The 13,953-nt window shown below is 43.9% G+C and overlaps 1 protein-coding gene across 4 annotated transcripts in view; it reads right to left on the bottom strand.

Annotated features, from left to right (window-relative positions):
• The window catches only part of cacna2d2a (calcium channel, voltage-dependent, alpha 2/delta subunit 2a), a 602,032-nt gene that overhangs the window by 150,627 nt on the left and 437,452 nt on the right, over positions 1-13,953 (bottom strand). The window lies entirely within an intron of this gene.

The raw sequence follows: 13,953 nt of genomic DNA, 5'->3' as shown, positions 1-13,953 counted from the left end.
AAGGATTCTTGACACAATATGTAGATAGGCCTACAAGAGGAGAGGCTGTGCTTGATTTGGTTTTGGGAAATGAACCTGATCAGGTGTCAGATCTCTCAGTGGGTGAACATTTTGGTGATAGTGATCATAATTCTATCTCCTTTACGATAGCGCTGGAGAGAGATAGGAACAGACAGACTAGAAAGGCGTTTACTTGGAGTAAAGGGAATTTTGAGGCTCTCAGGCAGGAAATTGGAAGATTAATCTGGGAACAGATGTTCTCAGGGAAAACTACAGAAGAAATGTGGCAAATATTCAGGGGATATTTGTGTGGAGTTCTGCATAGGCATGTTCCAATGAGACAGGGGAGTCATGAGAGGATACAGGAACCGTGGTGTACAAAGGCTATAATAAATCTAGTCAAAAGGAAAAGAAAAGCTTACAAAAGGTACAGAGAGCTAGGTAATGTTAGAGATCTGGAAGAGTACAAGGCTAATAGGAAGGAGTTTAAGAAGGAGATTAGGAGAGCCAGAAGGGGGCATGAGAAGGCCTTGGCGGGCAGGATTAAGGAAAATCCCAAGGCATTCTACAAGTATGTGAAGAGCAAGAGGATAAGATGTGAAAGAATAGGGGCAATCAAGTGCAGCAGTGGGAAAGTGTGTATGGATCCGGAAGAAATAGCAGAGGTACTTAATGAATACTTTACGTCAGTATTCACTACAGAAAAACATCTGGGGGATTGTAGTGGGGACTTGCAGTGGGCTGAAAAGCTTGAGCATGTAGATATTAGGAAAGAGGAGGTATTGAAACTTTTGGAAAGTATCAAGTTGGATAAGTCGCCAGGACCGGATGAGATGTACCCCAGGCTGCTCTGGGAGGCGAGGGAAGAGATTGTGGAGCCTCTGACGATGATCTTTGCATCGTCGATGGAGATGGGAGAGGTTCCGGAAGATTGGACGGTTGCAGATGTTCCCTTATTCAAGAAGGGGAGTAGGGATAGCCCAGGGAATTATAGACTGGTGAGTCTTACCTCAGTGGTTGGTAAGCTAATAGAGAAGATCCTGAGAGGCAGGATTTATGAACATTTGGAGAGGTATAATATGATTAGGAATAGTCAGCATGGCTTTGTCAAGGGCAGGTCCTGCCTTACGAGCCTGATTGAATTTTTTGAGGATGTGACTAAACACATCGATGAAGGGAGAGCAGTAGATGTAGTGTATATGGATTTCAGTAAGGCTTTTGATAAGGTACCCCATGCAAGGCTTATTGAGAAAGTAAGGAGGCATGGGATCCAAGGAGACATTGCAGTGTGGATCCAGAACTGGCTGGCCCACAGAAGGCAAAGAGTGGTTGTTGAAGGGTCGTATTCTGCGTGGAGGTCGGTGACCAGTTGTGTACCTCAGGGATCTGTACTGGGACCCTTGCTCTTTGTGATTTTTATAAACGACCTGGATGAGTAAGTGGAGAGGTGGGTTAGTAAGTTTGTGGATGACACGAATGTTGGGGGTGTTGTGGATAGTTTGGAGGGCTGTCAGGGGTTACAGAGGGACATAGATAGGATGCAAAGTTGGGCTGAGAAGTGGCAAATGCAGTTCAACCCAGATAAGTGTGAAGTGGTTCATTTTGGTAGGTCAAATAAGATGGCAGAATATAGTATTAATGGTAGGACTCTTGGCAGTGTGGAGGATCAGAGGGATCTTGGGGTCGTAGTCCATAGGACGCTCAAAGCGACTGTGCAGGTTGACTCTGTGGTTAAGAAGGCATATGGTGTATTGTCCTTCATCAATTGTGGAATTGAATTTAAGAGCCGGGAGGTATTGTTGCAGCTTTATAGGATCCTGGTCAGACCCCACTTGGAGTACTGTGCTCAGTTCTGGTCACCTCACTACATGAAGGAGGTGGAAGCCATAGAAAGGGTGCAGAGGAGATTTACAAGGATGCTGCCTGGAATGCGGAGCATGCCTTATGAAAGCAGGTTGAGGGAACTCGGCCTTTTCTTCTTGGAGCAACGGAGGATGAGGGGGGACTTGATAGAGGTATATAAGGTGATGAGAGGTATTGATCGGGTAGATAGTCAGAGGCTTTTCCCCAGGGCTGAATTGGTGGCCACAAGAGGACATAGGTTTAAGGTGCTGGGAAGTAGGTATAGAGGAGATGTCAGGGGTAAGTTTTTTACTCAGAGAGTGGTGAGTGTGTGGAATGGGCTGCTGGCAACGGTGGTGGAGGCGTATATGATAGGGTCTTTTAAGAGACTGTTGGATAGGTACATGGAGCTGAGAAAAATAGAGGGCTATGGGTAAGCCTAGTAATTTCTGGGGTAGGGACATGTTCGGCACAGCTTTGTGGGCCGAAGGGCCTGAATTGTGCTGTAGTTTTTCTATGTTTCTATGTTTCTAAAGCAGTATGTGAACTGAGTGCATGCTCACTCCTTTTACAGAGTGCAGTAAAAGGAGTGAGAACGATGTGTGCCTTTAGTTAGCCCAGTGACCAACATGAATCAATAATAGCCCTCCCACCCATTCTCTTAAATGCAGCACAACTTGCAAACCCAGTAGCTCCAATAATTCAACTTGACATCCTGAGTGCTGGTCAATTGGATTAGTAAACAAAGGTAGGCATGGACTCTTTCTGGACTTAAGGGCCTCTTTCTGTGTTGTACGGTTTTATGAACAGGTCTTATTTATGATCCATACACATGGATCAAGGTCAGAATATAATCAGGATATAAAGGACAAAGTTATTACATTTTATTTCTACCTACATGACACACATTCCTCCCAATGGATCTGTACAAGGACCCAACGAACTGAACCCGGACCCAATGAACCAAACCCAGACCCAAAGAACCAAACCCAGACCCAATGAACCAAACCCAGACCCAATGAACCAAACCCAGACCCAATGAACCAAACCCAGACCCAATGAACTGAACCCAGACCCAACAAACTGAACCCAGAGCCAATGAACCGAACCCAGACCCATTGAACTGAACCCAGACCCAATGAACTGAACCCAGACCCAAGGGATCTGCTCCCAGAATGGGTTCTGGTGGGTAAATCCCCAGGGCCTGATGAGATGTATCTTAGGTTGCTATGGAAGTTGAGGAAGACTGTTGGGGGCCTAGACAGAGTTTTTGCAACTTCGCCAGCCCTAGGTAAGATACCAAGTGGCTGGAAGATAGCTAATGTGGTTCCTTTATTCAAGAAATGAATCATGGATAAGATAGGTAACTACAGGCTAGTGAGTCTTATGTCAGTGGTAGGAAAATTATTGGAATTATTTCTAAGGGACAGGATTTATTTGTACTTGGAAAGGCAGGGATTGATTAGTAATATTCAGCATGGTTTTGTTTGTGGGAAATGTGGTCTCACAAATCTGATTGTTATTTTTTGAAGTGATAACTAAGTATATTGATGAAGGCCGTGCAGTGGATATTTTCTACATGGTCATTACTAAGGCCTTTGACAAGACCCTGCATGGTGGGCTAGTCCAGAAGATTAGAGCCCATGGGATCCAAGGTGAGTAGCAAAATGTTTGTGATATTCATTAATGGCTCAAATGAGAATGTGAGAATGTAGGAGTTATGATTAGTAAGTTTGACACAAAAGGATGACACAAAAGTTGTTGGTGGTGTGGATAACGAGGAAGGTTGTCTAAAATGGAAAGTTGGGTGGAGAAATGAGAGATTAATCCTGATAGGTGTAAAGTGTTGCATTTTGAAAAGTCAAATAAGGGTAGGACATACACCGTCGGCCCAAGGGAGTGTTGCTAAACACAGGGACCTTGGGGTACAAGTCCTTAAATCTCTGAATGTGGCATCACAGGTCAATAGGGTAGTGAAGAAGGCATCTTGCCTTCATCAGCTGTGACGTAGAATACAGGAGGAGAGATGTTATGTTACAACTTTATAAAGCATTGGTTAGGCCACAGCTGGAGTACTGTGTGCAGTTCTGGTCACCACACGATAGGAAGGATGTGACTGCACTGGAGAAGGTGCAGATAAGATTCATCAGGATGTTGCTTGGCTTGGAAAATTATAGTTATAAGGAGAGATTGGATTGGCTGGGTTTGTTTTCCATGAGACAGAGTCTGAAATTATGAGTGGAAAGGTAGGCTAGATACCAGGAATCTTTTTCCTTTTGCTGGAAATGCCTAAAACAATTGCTAAAAGATGAAAGGTGGGAGGTGTATAATGGATCTGAGGGGGATTTCTTTTCTACACAGAGGGCGTTTGGAATCTGAAACGTGCTGGCTGAGTGGGTGGTTGAGGCAGGTACTCTCACAACATTGAAGAAGCATCTAGTCAGGCACTTGAATTGACAAGGTAAAGAAGGCTACAGACTAAATGTGCGTAAATGGGATGATTATGGATAAATACAATGGTCAGCGAGGTGGATAAATGCAATGGTCAGCGAGGACATGGTGGGCTAAAGGGCTTGTTTTCTAACTCTATGGCCATGCCCCTATGACATCCAGTGGGTCTGGCTGTAGTTCCTTCTGTTCGGTCTGGGTGCAGATCCTTTGGTCTGGGTGCAGAACCATTGGGTCTGGGTGCAGATCCTTCAGTCTGAGTGCAGAACCATTGGGTCTGGGTGCAGATCCTTCGGTCTGGGTGCAGATCTTTTGGGTCTGGGTGCAGTTCTGTTAGGTCTGGGTTCAGTTCTGTTGGGTCTGGGTTCAGTTTCCTTGGGTCTGGGTGCAGATCCGTTGGATCTGGGTGCAGATCCATTGGGCCCGGGTGCAGATCCATTGGGCCCAGGTGCAGGTCCATTGGGTCTGGCTGTAGATCTGTTGGGCCCAGATGCAGATCCGTTGGATCTGGGCGCAGATCCATTTGGCCTGGGCATAGATCCATTGGGCCCGGGTGCAGATCCATTGGATCTCCTCATCTCAGTCCTGAACATCCTACCCCTTATTCTGAAACTGGTTCCCTGACCCCTGGTTCTAGACTCCTCAACCAAGGGAGATATCCCCCATGCATCCAGCCTGTGAGCCCTGTACACATTTTGTAAGTTTCAACGAGGTCATTTCTCATTCTTCTAAAATCTGGAGAATACAAGTCTCTTGATCTCTCCTCATACAATGACCCTGCCCTCCCTGGAGTCAGTCTAGTAAATCTTTGTGGCACTCCCTCTTTGGCAAGTATATCCCATTTTAAGTAAAGAGAGGAAAACTGCACTCAACATGCTTGGTGTGGTCTCACTAATGTCCTTTACCATTGCAATAAGATTCCTTTACTTCTTACTCAAATCCTTTTGGAATAAAGGCCAAAATTCCATTTGGCTTCCGAATCACTGGCTGCACCTGGACGGTGGCTTTGAGTGATGTGTACAGGGACAACTAGGTCCCCTTGAAAACCAACACAACCCAGTCTCTCACCATTTAACATATACTCTGCTGTTCTACTTTGTGCACCAAAAATAGTTGTGCTCACATTTTTCCACATTACATTCCATCTGCCATGTTCACTTAATTGCTAATTCAAATGTATTCAATTGACTTTTGGTTTCTGAAGGTTTTTTCTTTTTTTAAAAAAATCTTATATATGTGAATAATTTAAGAAATAAGAGTATCATTAATTATGAATGAATTTCAGAGTCAGAGTACAATGGCGACCACAGAACAAGATTACCACAACAACCCAGATGAATTTCTCGGCAATTGATTGAGCACTGGATGTGTTCAGAATCTTTGAAAGTCCATCCTCAGAGTATTGCGGATGCTCAGTTTTTGAGTGTATTCAAGGGTGAAAGCAACAGGTTTTTCAATGCCAAGGAAATGAAAGGAACTGGGGATTAGGTGGGAAAGATTATTTACTCATATTTCCTTACAACATAGAGGGAGGTCATTTGGCCTATCAAGTCTATGCTGACTCTTAGTGCAATCCCATCAATCCCAATCCCTGCAGCCCATTCTCTCTCACATCAGATTCAGATTAATTTGTTGTCAGGGTGCAATGAAATTCCTGTTCATGTGAAGCTTACAGAGTAAACAGAATACACAATAAGAATGAATATAACAATGATAAGTGCAAAACAACAGAATGGTGCAAAAGAGTAGTGCAGTCTGAGGTACTGAAAAAAAAGAAATGCAAGTGACAGTAATGGAAAAGGTAGAATTCAGAGTATGAGAATGTGGCAGCACTGCTGGGAAGGGGATGTGAAAGAGGTGATTCGTTCAGGAGTCTGATAGCAGTGGGGAAGAAGCTGTTCTTGAGTCTGGTTGTCTGGGCTTTCAAGCTCCTGTATCTCCTCCCAGAACATGCCCATCAACTCCACCCAACTGTATTCAGGGTAATTTACAATAGTCAACTGACCTAACAACCAGCATGTCTTTGGGTTGTGGGAGGAAACCCACACGGTCACAGGGATGATAGGCAAGCTTCACACTGACAGCATTAGAAGTGGCGATTGAACCTGGGTGGCTGGAACTGTGAGGCGCATTCAGTGAGGGGGGAGTCGAGTTCTAGGGGATATATAACCTACTCCTGCTCCCACTTCCTGTACTGTTGCCATCTTCAACCTGAAAAATACTAATTTAAACAAATGAAAGGATTCCTTTTCTCTTGCTCACCACTGCTTTGTTCCACACCCAACCACTAGAACAGTCCATTGGGTTACTGGCTCTCACTGTGCAGTGATAATAATTAACAGGTAACCTGTCACAGTGTGTACAATACCTGCTGTTATGATTAACTGCCTAATTAGGCATCAGGTCATAATGGCGAGTGCATGTTACATGCAAATCTCACTCTGAAAATTGAAGCCAAATATTCCAGTCGAACTGGAAATGAACTCTTGCTCTCTGGGGAATTTCACAGATGTACAATTACTGAATGGGAAACATTGGTGAGTTTGAGCAGTCAGCCCAGCTCTACACTGCTGCACTACATCACTGGAGTATAATCAGCACAGACTCAAAGTCAATTTATAAATGAGAAGCAGCAATCTGCTCAGGCCTCATACATAGTGCTTTGCGCAAATGTACCAGACTGAGGGGTCTAAATACAGATCAGTGATGTAAAATACAGAAATGATAAGTAATGGGATCTAATTATTAGAAAAATAGAAGCTCATGGAAAGATTACATAAAGAAAGTGATACTGGTTTAATGCAGGAAGCTTTGCAGTAGGTTTGCGCACAGCAAGGTTCCACAAACAGTACTGTGATGATGACCAGATAATCTGCTTTACTGATGCTGGTCCAGGGATTAAATATTGCCCAGAACACTGTTGGCTCTGGTTTTCTTAAAATACTGTCACCTATATTTACATCCACCTCAGAGGGTACAATGAAGGTTAATTATTCCACTTCTGATGGATTAGCATTTCCTGAGGAATGAGTCAATCTGCAGCCTAGAGATACTGCAGAGGCTGGAACCTACAGCAAAAACAGAGTGCTGGAACAACTCAGCGGGTCAAGCAGCATCTGTGGAGGCAAACAGTGTAAGATGAAGTTTCGGGTGAGACCCTGTATCAGGACGAGTCAGTCTGCTCAGTTTTCAGGTATCTGGGATGTACCCATACCCTCCTGACTTTGAGGCAAAAGTCTGTCTCTGAGCCACACTGATATTGAGGGGAAAATGGAGACACAAGAGATGCAGATGCTGGAATCTGGAGCAACAAACAATTTGCTGGAGGAACTCAGCGGGTCGAACAGCATCTGTGGCGGGGGAGGAATTGTCGATGTTTCAGGTCGAGACCCTCCATCTGGACTGAAAGGTAGAAGGGAGATAGCCAGTATAAAGAGGTGAGGGGAAGGGCTGGAGTAAGAGCTGGCAGGGGATAAGTAGATCTAGCTGAGGAGGGGTGATGGAGGAGGGAAGGGTGGAAATAGTGAGGCCGGAAGGTGATAGGTGGAGGCAACAAGGGGCTGGAGATGATGAAATCTGATAGGATAGAAAGGTGGAGCATGAAGCCAAATAAGGGAGGTGGGGAGTGCAGATGGGAACAGTAGGGAGAGGACCCAGTGGGAGGAGTGTGTGGGTGATAGGCAGATGGAATGGGTGAAGGAGGGGAAAGAAGCAGGGTGATTGGGGGCTGGGGTTGGTGTAGGAAGAAGGTAGATCAGGAGGAGAGAGAAAAGGGACAGAGGGGGAGCAGTTTACTTGAAATTGCTGGCTTTCCTTTCTGATTCCTTCATCTAGACTTACACTTCCAGATACTGTAGTCTTGGAACTTCGAGATGTTGCTGTTCATCCACACCCTCTCCCATCTTTCTACTTGGGAATAAAGCCATGTATTCTAACGGACTAGACAGCACAGAGGGTGTTTACCTCTGAGCCACTCATGCACACTGCATGATCTGCAGGCCATATCCTGACACAATTTGATTTGGAAACAATGCTAATTGGATGGTCAGAGAGTGGAGTGACCAAAGAAACAAAACAAAGCAACCATTGTTCAGTAAAGGGTTTGTGGGGTTTGGGCATTTGTCTGGTTTTAATAATTAGAGCTTAATTTAAATGTGTAAAGCAGCAAGTGTTTGAAAAGAAATGATGCAATGTTCTTTTGATCTGGATCCGGGCTGCTATTGAATACCCAGGACTGATAATGTTTGAAAATTAAGTCAAGCAAATTACACTGTCAAAGCTATAAAATCTTGCATTTTAATAAGGAAACATTATGGGTTGCTATTGTTTCTGCAATATGAACAGAAACCAGATTGTTAATAAATTTTAGCAACAGTGCCTTCAAAAACATTGCTAAAAATAATGGTGTCTCTTTCCGTATGGTTAAAATGAATCATGTTTCACCCGAGTGGTTCTCAGACGTGAATGGATTGTCAATCTGGCCCTTCACCTGAAGAGGTTGTGCCCCATTGTACTTAACAGAGCAAATACATCAAGCAGCTAATGACATGGAGTAACCAGCACAGTGGAATAAATTATACTGAGGGCAATTGAAACAGGAACAATTGCAGAGCAGCATGTGCAGAAAACCCAATTACACAGGGTAAGTAATCCAAAGGAACCAATTACAGGATTACTGACGCTCCAAACTAATTACTGCATTTGACGGAAGAGTGAAACACACGGGGAGTGAAGAAAGTGCAGTGGGATGATCTTCCAATGACTCAATATAGGTCAACACACGCAAGGAAGGCCGAAAATTCCATCCCTGGCCCGCAAGGGAAGCTCTTTGGAATTTTCCAAGGCAAAGTGGGGAAACATGAAACATGATGGTTTGGAAGTCAAATTCTGGTAGGACACTCAGAGTAAATGGCAGGGACCAGAGGAACGCTGATGTACAGAGAGACATTGGGGTGCAAGTCCATAGCTCCCTGAAAGTGGCGACACGGGTGGATGGGGTAGTGAAGAAGGCATTTGGTATGTTTGCCTTCAAAAGCTGAGGCATTGAGTTTCAGAGTTGGAATGTCATGTTGGAACTGTACAAAACATTGGCTAGACTGCAATTGGAATATTGTGTACAATTCTGGTTACCACACAACAGGAAGGATGTGGTAGCAATAGAGAGAGTGCAGGAGAGATTCACCAGCTGATGCTTGGAATGGAGGGCTGTAGTTATAAGGAGGGCTTGGATAGATTGTGTTTATTCTCACTGGGATGTAGGAGGCTGAGGGGTGAGTTTATAGAGGTTTTTATAAAACTATATAATTACTTAACAAGCAATGAGTTTTATCTGACATGTGGAGGTTGTTTAAAGACCAGCTGCACAAGGTTCAGGACCGGTTTGTTCCAGTAAGAGGGAAGGACAAGGATGGCAAGGTAAGGGAAGCTTGGATGACAAGAGAGGTAGTTAATTTAGTCAAAAAGAAGAAGGAAGCATATGTAAGGCCTAGGAAGCTGGAATCGAACTGGGTGCTTGAGGACTATAAAGGAGCCAGGGGGTAACTCAGGAAGGAGCTCAGGAAAGCTTCAAGGGGTCATGAATAGTCCTTGGTGAGTAGGATTAAAGAGAATCCCAAGGCATTCTACATATACATCAAGAGCAAGAGGATAACTAGGCAGAAGGTAGAACTGCTCGAGGATAAAGGATGGAACTTGTGCTTAGAGGTGGAAGATGTGGGTGAGATCCTAAATGAGTACTTTGCGTTGCTATTTACCAAGAAGAAGGATGTAGAGGATAGTGATATCAGAGTGGAGCATGCTAAGATGCTGGGACATTTTGAGATTAGGAAAGAGGAAGTGTTAGGTCTCTTGAAAAACATTCAGGTGGATAAGTCCCCAGGGCCTGATAGGATATACCCCAGCTTATTGAGAGAGGCAAGAGATGAGATTGCTGGGGCCTTGACCAAGATCTTTGTACCTTCGCTAGCCACAGGTGTGGTGCTGGAGGACTGGCGGGTCACTAATGCTGTTCCTTTGTTCAAGAAGGGAAATAAGATAGTCCTGGAAATTATAGACCGGTGAGTCTCGCATCAGTGGTAGGGAAATGGAGAGGATTCTTAGGGATAGGATTAATGATCATTTGGAGAAGCATGGACTAATTATGGACAGCCAGCATGGCTTTGTGTGGGGCAGGTCATGTCTGGCTAATCTGATTGAGTTTTTCGAGGAGGTGACCAAGGTGACTGATGAAGGTAGAGCAGTGGATGTTGTCTACAGGGATTTTAGTAAGGCGTTCGACAAGATCCTGCATGGTAAGCTCATCCAGAGGATTAAGATGCGTGGAATCCACGATGACTTGGCTGATTGGATCCAAAATTGGCTTGCCCATAGAAGACAGAGAATAGTGGCGGATAGGTCTTGTTCTGGATGGAGGTCTGTGACTAGTGGTGTTCCACAGGGATCTGTACTGGGACCTCTGTTGTTTGTCATATATATAAATGATTTGGATGAAAATGTGGTAGGGTGGGTGAGTAAGTTTGCAGATGACACACAGATTGGCGGCATTGTGGACTACATAGAAGATTGTCAGAGGATACAGTGGGATATAGATCTGTTGCAGATATGGGCAGAGAAATGGCAGATGGAGCTTATCCAAGCAAGTGTGAGGTGCTGCACTGTGGGAGATCCAACATAAAGGAATCCAACATGAGGAACACAGATCATAGAACATAGGGAAAGATTTAATAGGAACCTGAGGGGCAAGTATTTCACATAGAAGATGGTGAATATCTGGATTGAGCTGCCAGAGGTGGTGGTAGCGACAGGTACAACCTTTAAAAGTCATTTGGACAGGTACATGGATAGGGAAGGAGTAGTGTGATATGCGCCTAATGCAGGCAAATGAGATTACCGTAGATAGGCATCACAATTGGCATGAATGATGTGGGTCGAAAGAGTCTATTTCCCTACTATACGTTGCTATAATTCTATAGTAGGGATAATGTGTGGGATCAGACTAGGGCAAGGTACTAAGGATCTTAATGGATAGCAGGATTAAAGCAACTGGAACTTGAGTGTGACAGGACTGAGCAAATAATTAAGGGCACTGGGATATTAAAGGGTGTCAGGGGCATACAAAACAACGAGATTAGACTGGCTAAGTAAAAGGATCACAAGGCTTTGGTTCAGTTACAAAGTAATCCAGTAAATCCGGACTAACAATGCAGTTTAAAATCCTACACTGAATTTGCATTCAGTTAATAATCTGAGTTAAGCAAAAAATCTAGTCAGTAGCAATATTAAGCAATGTTGCAAATACCTATCTAGTCATTAATGTCCTTCAGGATTGAAATCTGTTGTCTTTATCCGGTCTGGCCCATGTATCACTCCAAACCTACCAATTAGGTTGACTCTTATAAGCCCCCCTTGAAATGGCCTCAGTTCAGGGTCACTTAGGGATGGCCAAAAAATGCTAGCCTTGCTGAAATGTGAATAAATAAAAGACTGGTGGTGGGCTCAGACTGGCTGGATATTAAAGAGTTTGGGTAGCAGGCAGGAGAATGTGATCAGATCTGAGGGGTTTTAATGCTTATGGGGAGTGAGCCAGAAAGTGAGATGAGTAGGTGGAAGACTAAGAATGTAGGGAGTGACCAGGTAAGTGAGATAACAATGTGGGGATATTAACAACTTAGGGAATGGGCAAGGGGAATATTGCATTAGACTGGCTGAGTACTAAATTGTTATGGAAGTGAACAGGACAGTGAGATGGGAATATAATGAGCTAAAGGGCCAGATCCTGGTGGATCCAGCCTGTTCTTTGCATTCATTGTTGTCTGGTATTGGTATTAGTATTGGTTAGTATTGGTTTATTATTTTCACATGTACCAAGATAAAGCTTTTGTCTGCATGCCATCCAGGCTGATCATGCCATACATTGAGATAGTAATAAGGAAAACAGAATGCAGAATAAAGTGCTACAGTTTCAGAGAAATTGCAGTGCAGGTAAAGAAATAAAGTACAAGGGCCATGACAATGTAGATTGGGAGATCAAGAGTTCATCTTTTAGTGTATGAAAGGCCCATTCAAAAGTCTGATAACAGCGGGGTAGAACCTATCCTTGAGTCTTGTGGTACTGTACCTTCTGCCCAATGGGAGAGGGGAGAAGAGAGAATGACCAGGGTGGGTCCCTGATTATGTTGGCTGCCTTCCTGAGGCAGTGGGAAGTGCAAAGGAGTCAGTGGAGGGAAAGCTGGTTTGCGTGATAGACTGCGCTACGTTCACAACACTGCAACTTTTTGCTGTCTCGAGGAGAGCAGTTCCCATACCAAGCTGTGATGCATCCAGATATGATGTGTTCTATGGTGCATCTGTAAAAATTGGTCGGAGTCATTGGGGATATGCTGAATTTCCTGGCTGCACTCACCCATCACAGTGCTGTAGGTTGAGACAGCATGCAGACTTGGGAACTGCAGCTGTTGGGCATAGTGCAGTGGTCCTTGGGCAGTAACAGGACTTGGTTGGGGGTCACCAGGCCTCTGAGCTGCATGATAGCCTTTTGATAGCTCACTGCAGTCAAAGGCCTTTGTAACTGTTTTCAACATCTCTGATGATGAGATACTTAGAAAGAGTTGAAAAGATTTAAATAATTATAGAAGTAGAAATTATTGATAAAATAATATATGTATTTAATAGCTCAGCTGTCGAGAAGCTGGGAGAGATGATGTGCGTGGACGTAAATGCAGCCCCCAGACTAGTGCTGAGCTGAGCAGTGTAGTGGGAGCTCCAGTGGGCTGGAATCTGACCTTCAGCTCATTCCTGGCTGTCTGCATGCGATGTACAGATCCTGTTTTTGTGCAGGAACACATCGTGGTACAATCATCATCGTCCTTTTGCGCAGAATATGACCTCATTGTCAGGATTTTCACAAAGGCATTTAATCATTTCCTCCTCTTGGCTTCAATACTTTGACAAGACTTGCCTAGGGTGTTGTTCTGGATGCTTTGCTGAAGGAGGGGTTTATTTTATCTTCACCCTCTTGGTCCATACAGCAGACTTCCAGTGCTGGTTTTAATCTGGCTTGAAATCTTTGCCATTTGGGCTGTTCACCTTTCTCAGTGGAAGGAGGCATGTTGTCTTACTTCTGTTGGCCAGTGCTGATGTTAGTATATCTTTCAGAACAGGCCTGACCATGATCAGTTTCATGTAAATGTTCATTAAATGTCCAAATAAATGCTACAGATTATACTTTTATAAAGTTTCTTGGTTCAATCACACTCAGAATGTGACTGAATCAGAGTTCTGGAGGCTGTATTCATCCCAAATCATTCTAAAAGATGCACTAAGATCTGCACAGCTGATACAAAATCTAAGAGGTCAACTATATTTCAGTTGTAAATTGGAATGGGACATACTAAGGATATAAAAGGCATTATCTAAATGCAAGTCTCCACAAACATTGGTAGATATTACCTTTATTAGGTAAAATGACAGATTACAAAGGAGACAATTGAATGGCATTGATAAGGACAGTGCAGAGCAGAGGAGAAACAACAATAAATCATTTCTTTTTGACAGCTGCAGTCTAACTTAGTGTTCACTGCAGCCACCCCACATCCAGCAACACTCCCTTCTTCAAGGTCCTTCCGAAGATTGCCAAAAAGTTACAACTTCACAAAATAACAAATT

This window comes from Pristis pectinata, chromosome 6 (genome assembly GCF_009764475.1).
Source record: "Pristis pectinata isolate sPriPec2 chromosome 6, sPriPec2.1.pri, whole genome shotgun sequence".
NCBI classification, from domain to species: domain Eukaryota; kingdom Metazoa; phylum Chordata; class Chondrichthyes; order Rhinopristiformes; family Pristidae; genus Pristis; species Pristis pectinata.
This window is presented reverse-complemented; position numbering and strand designations above follow the sequence as displayed.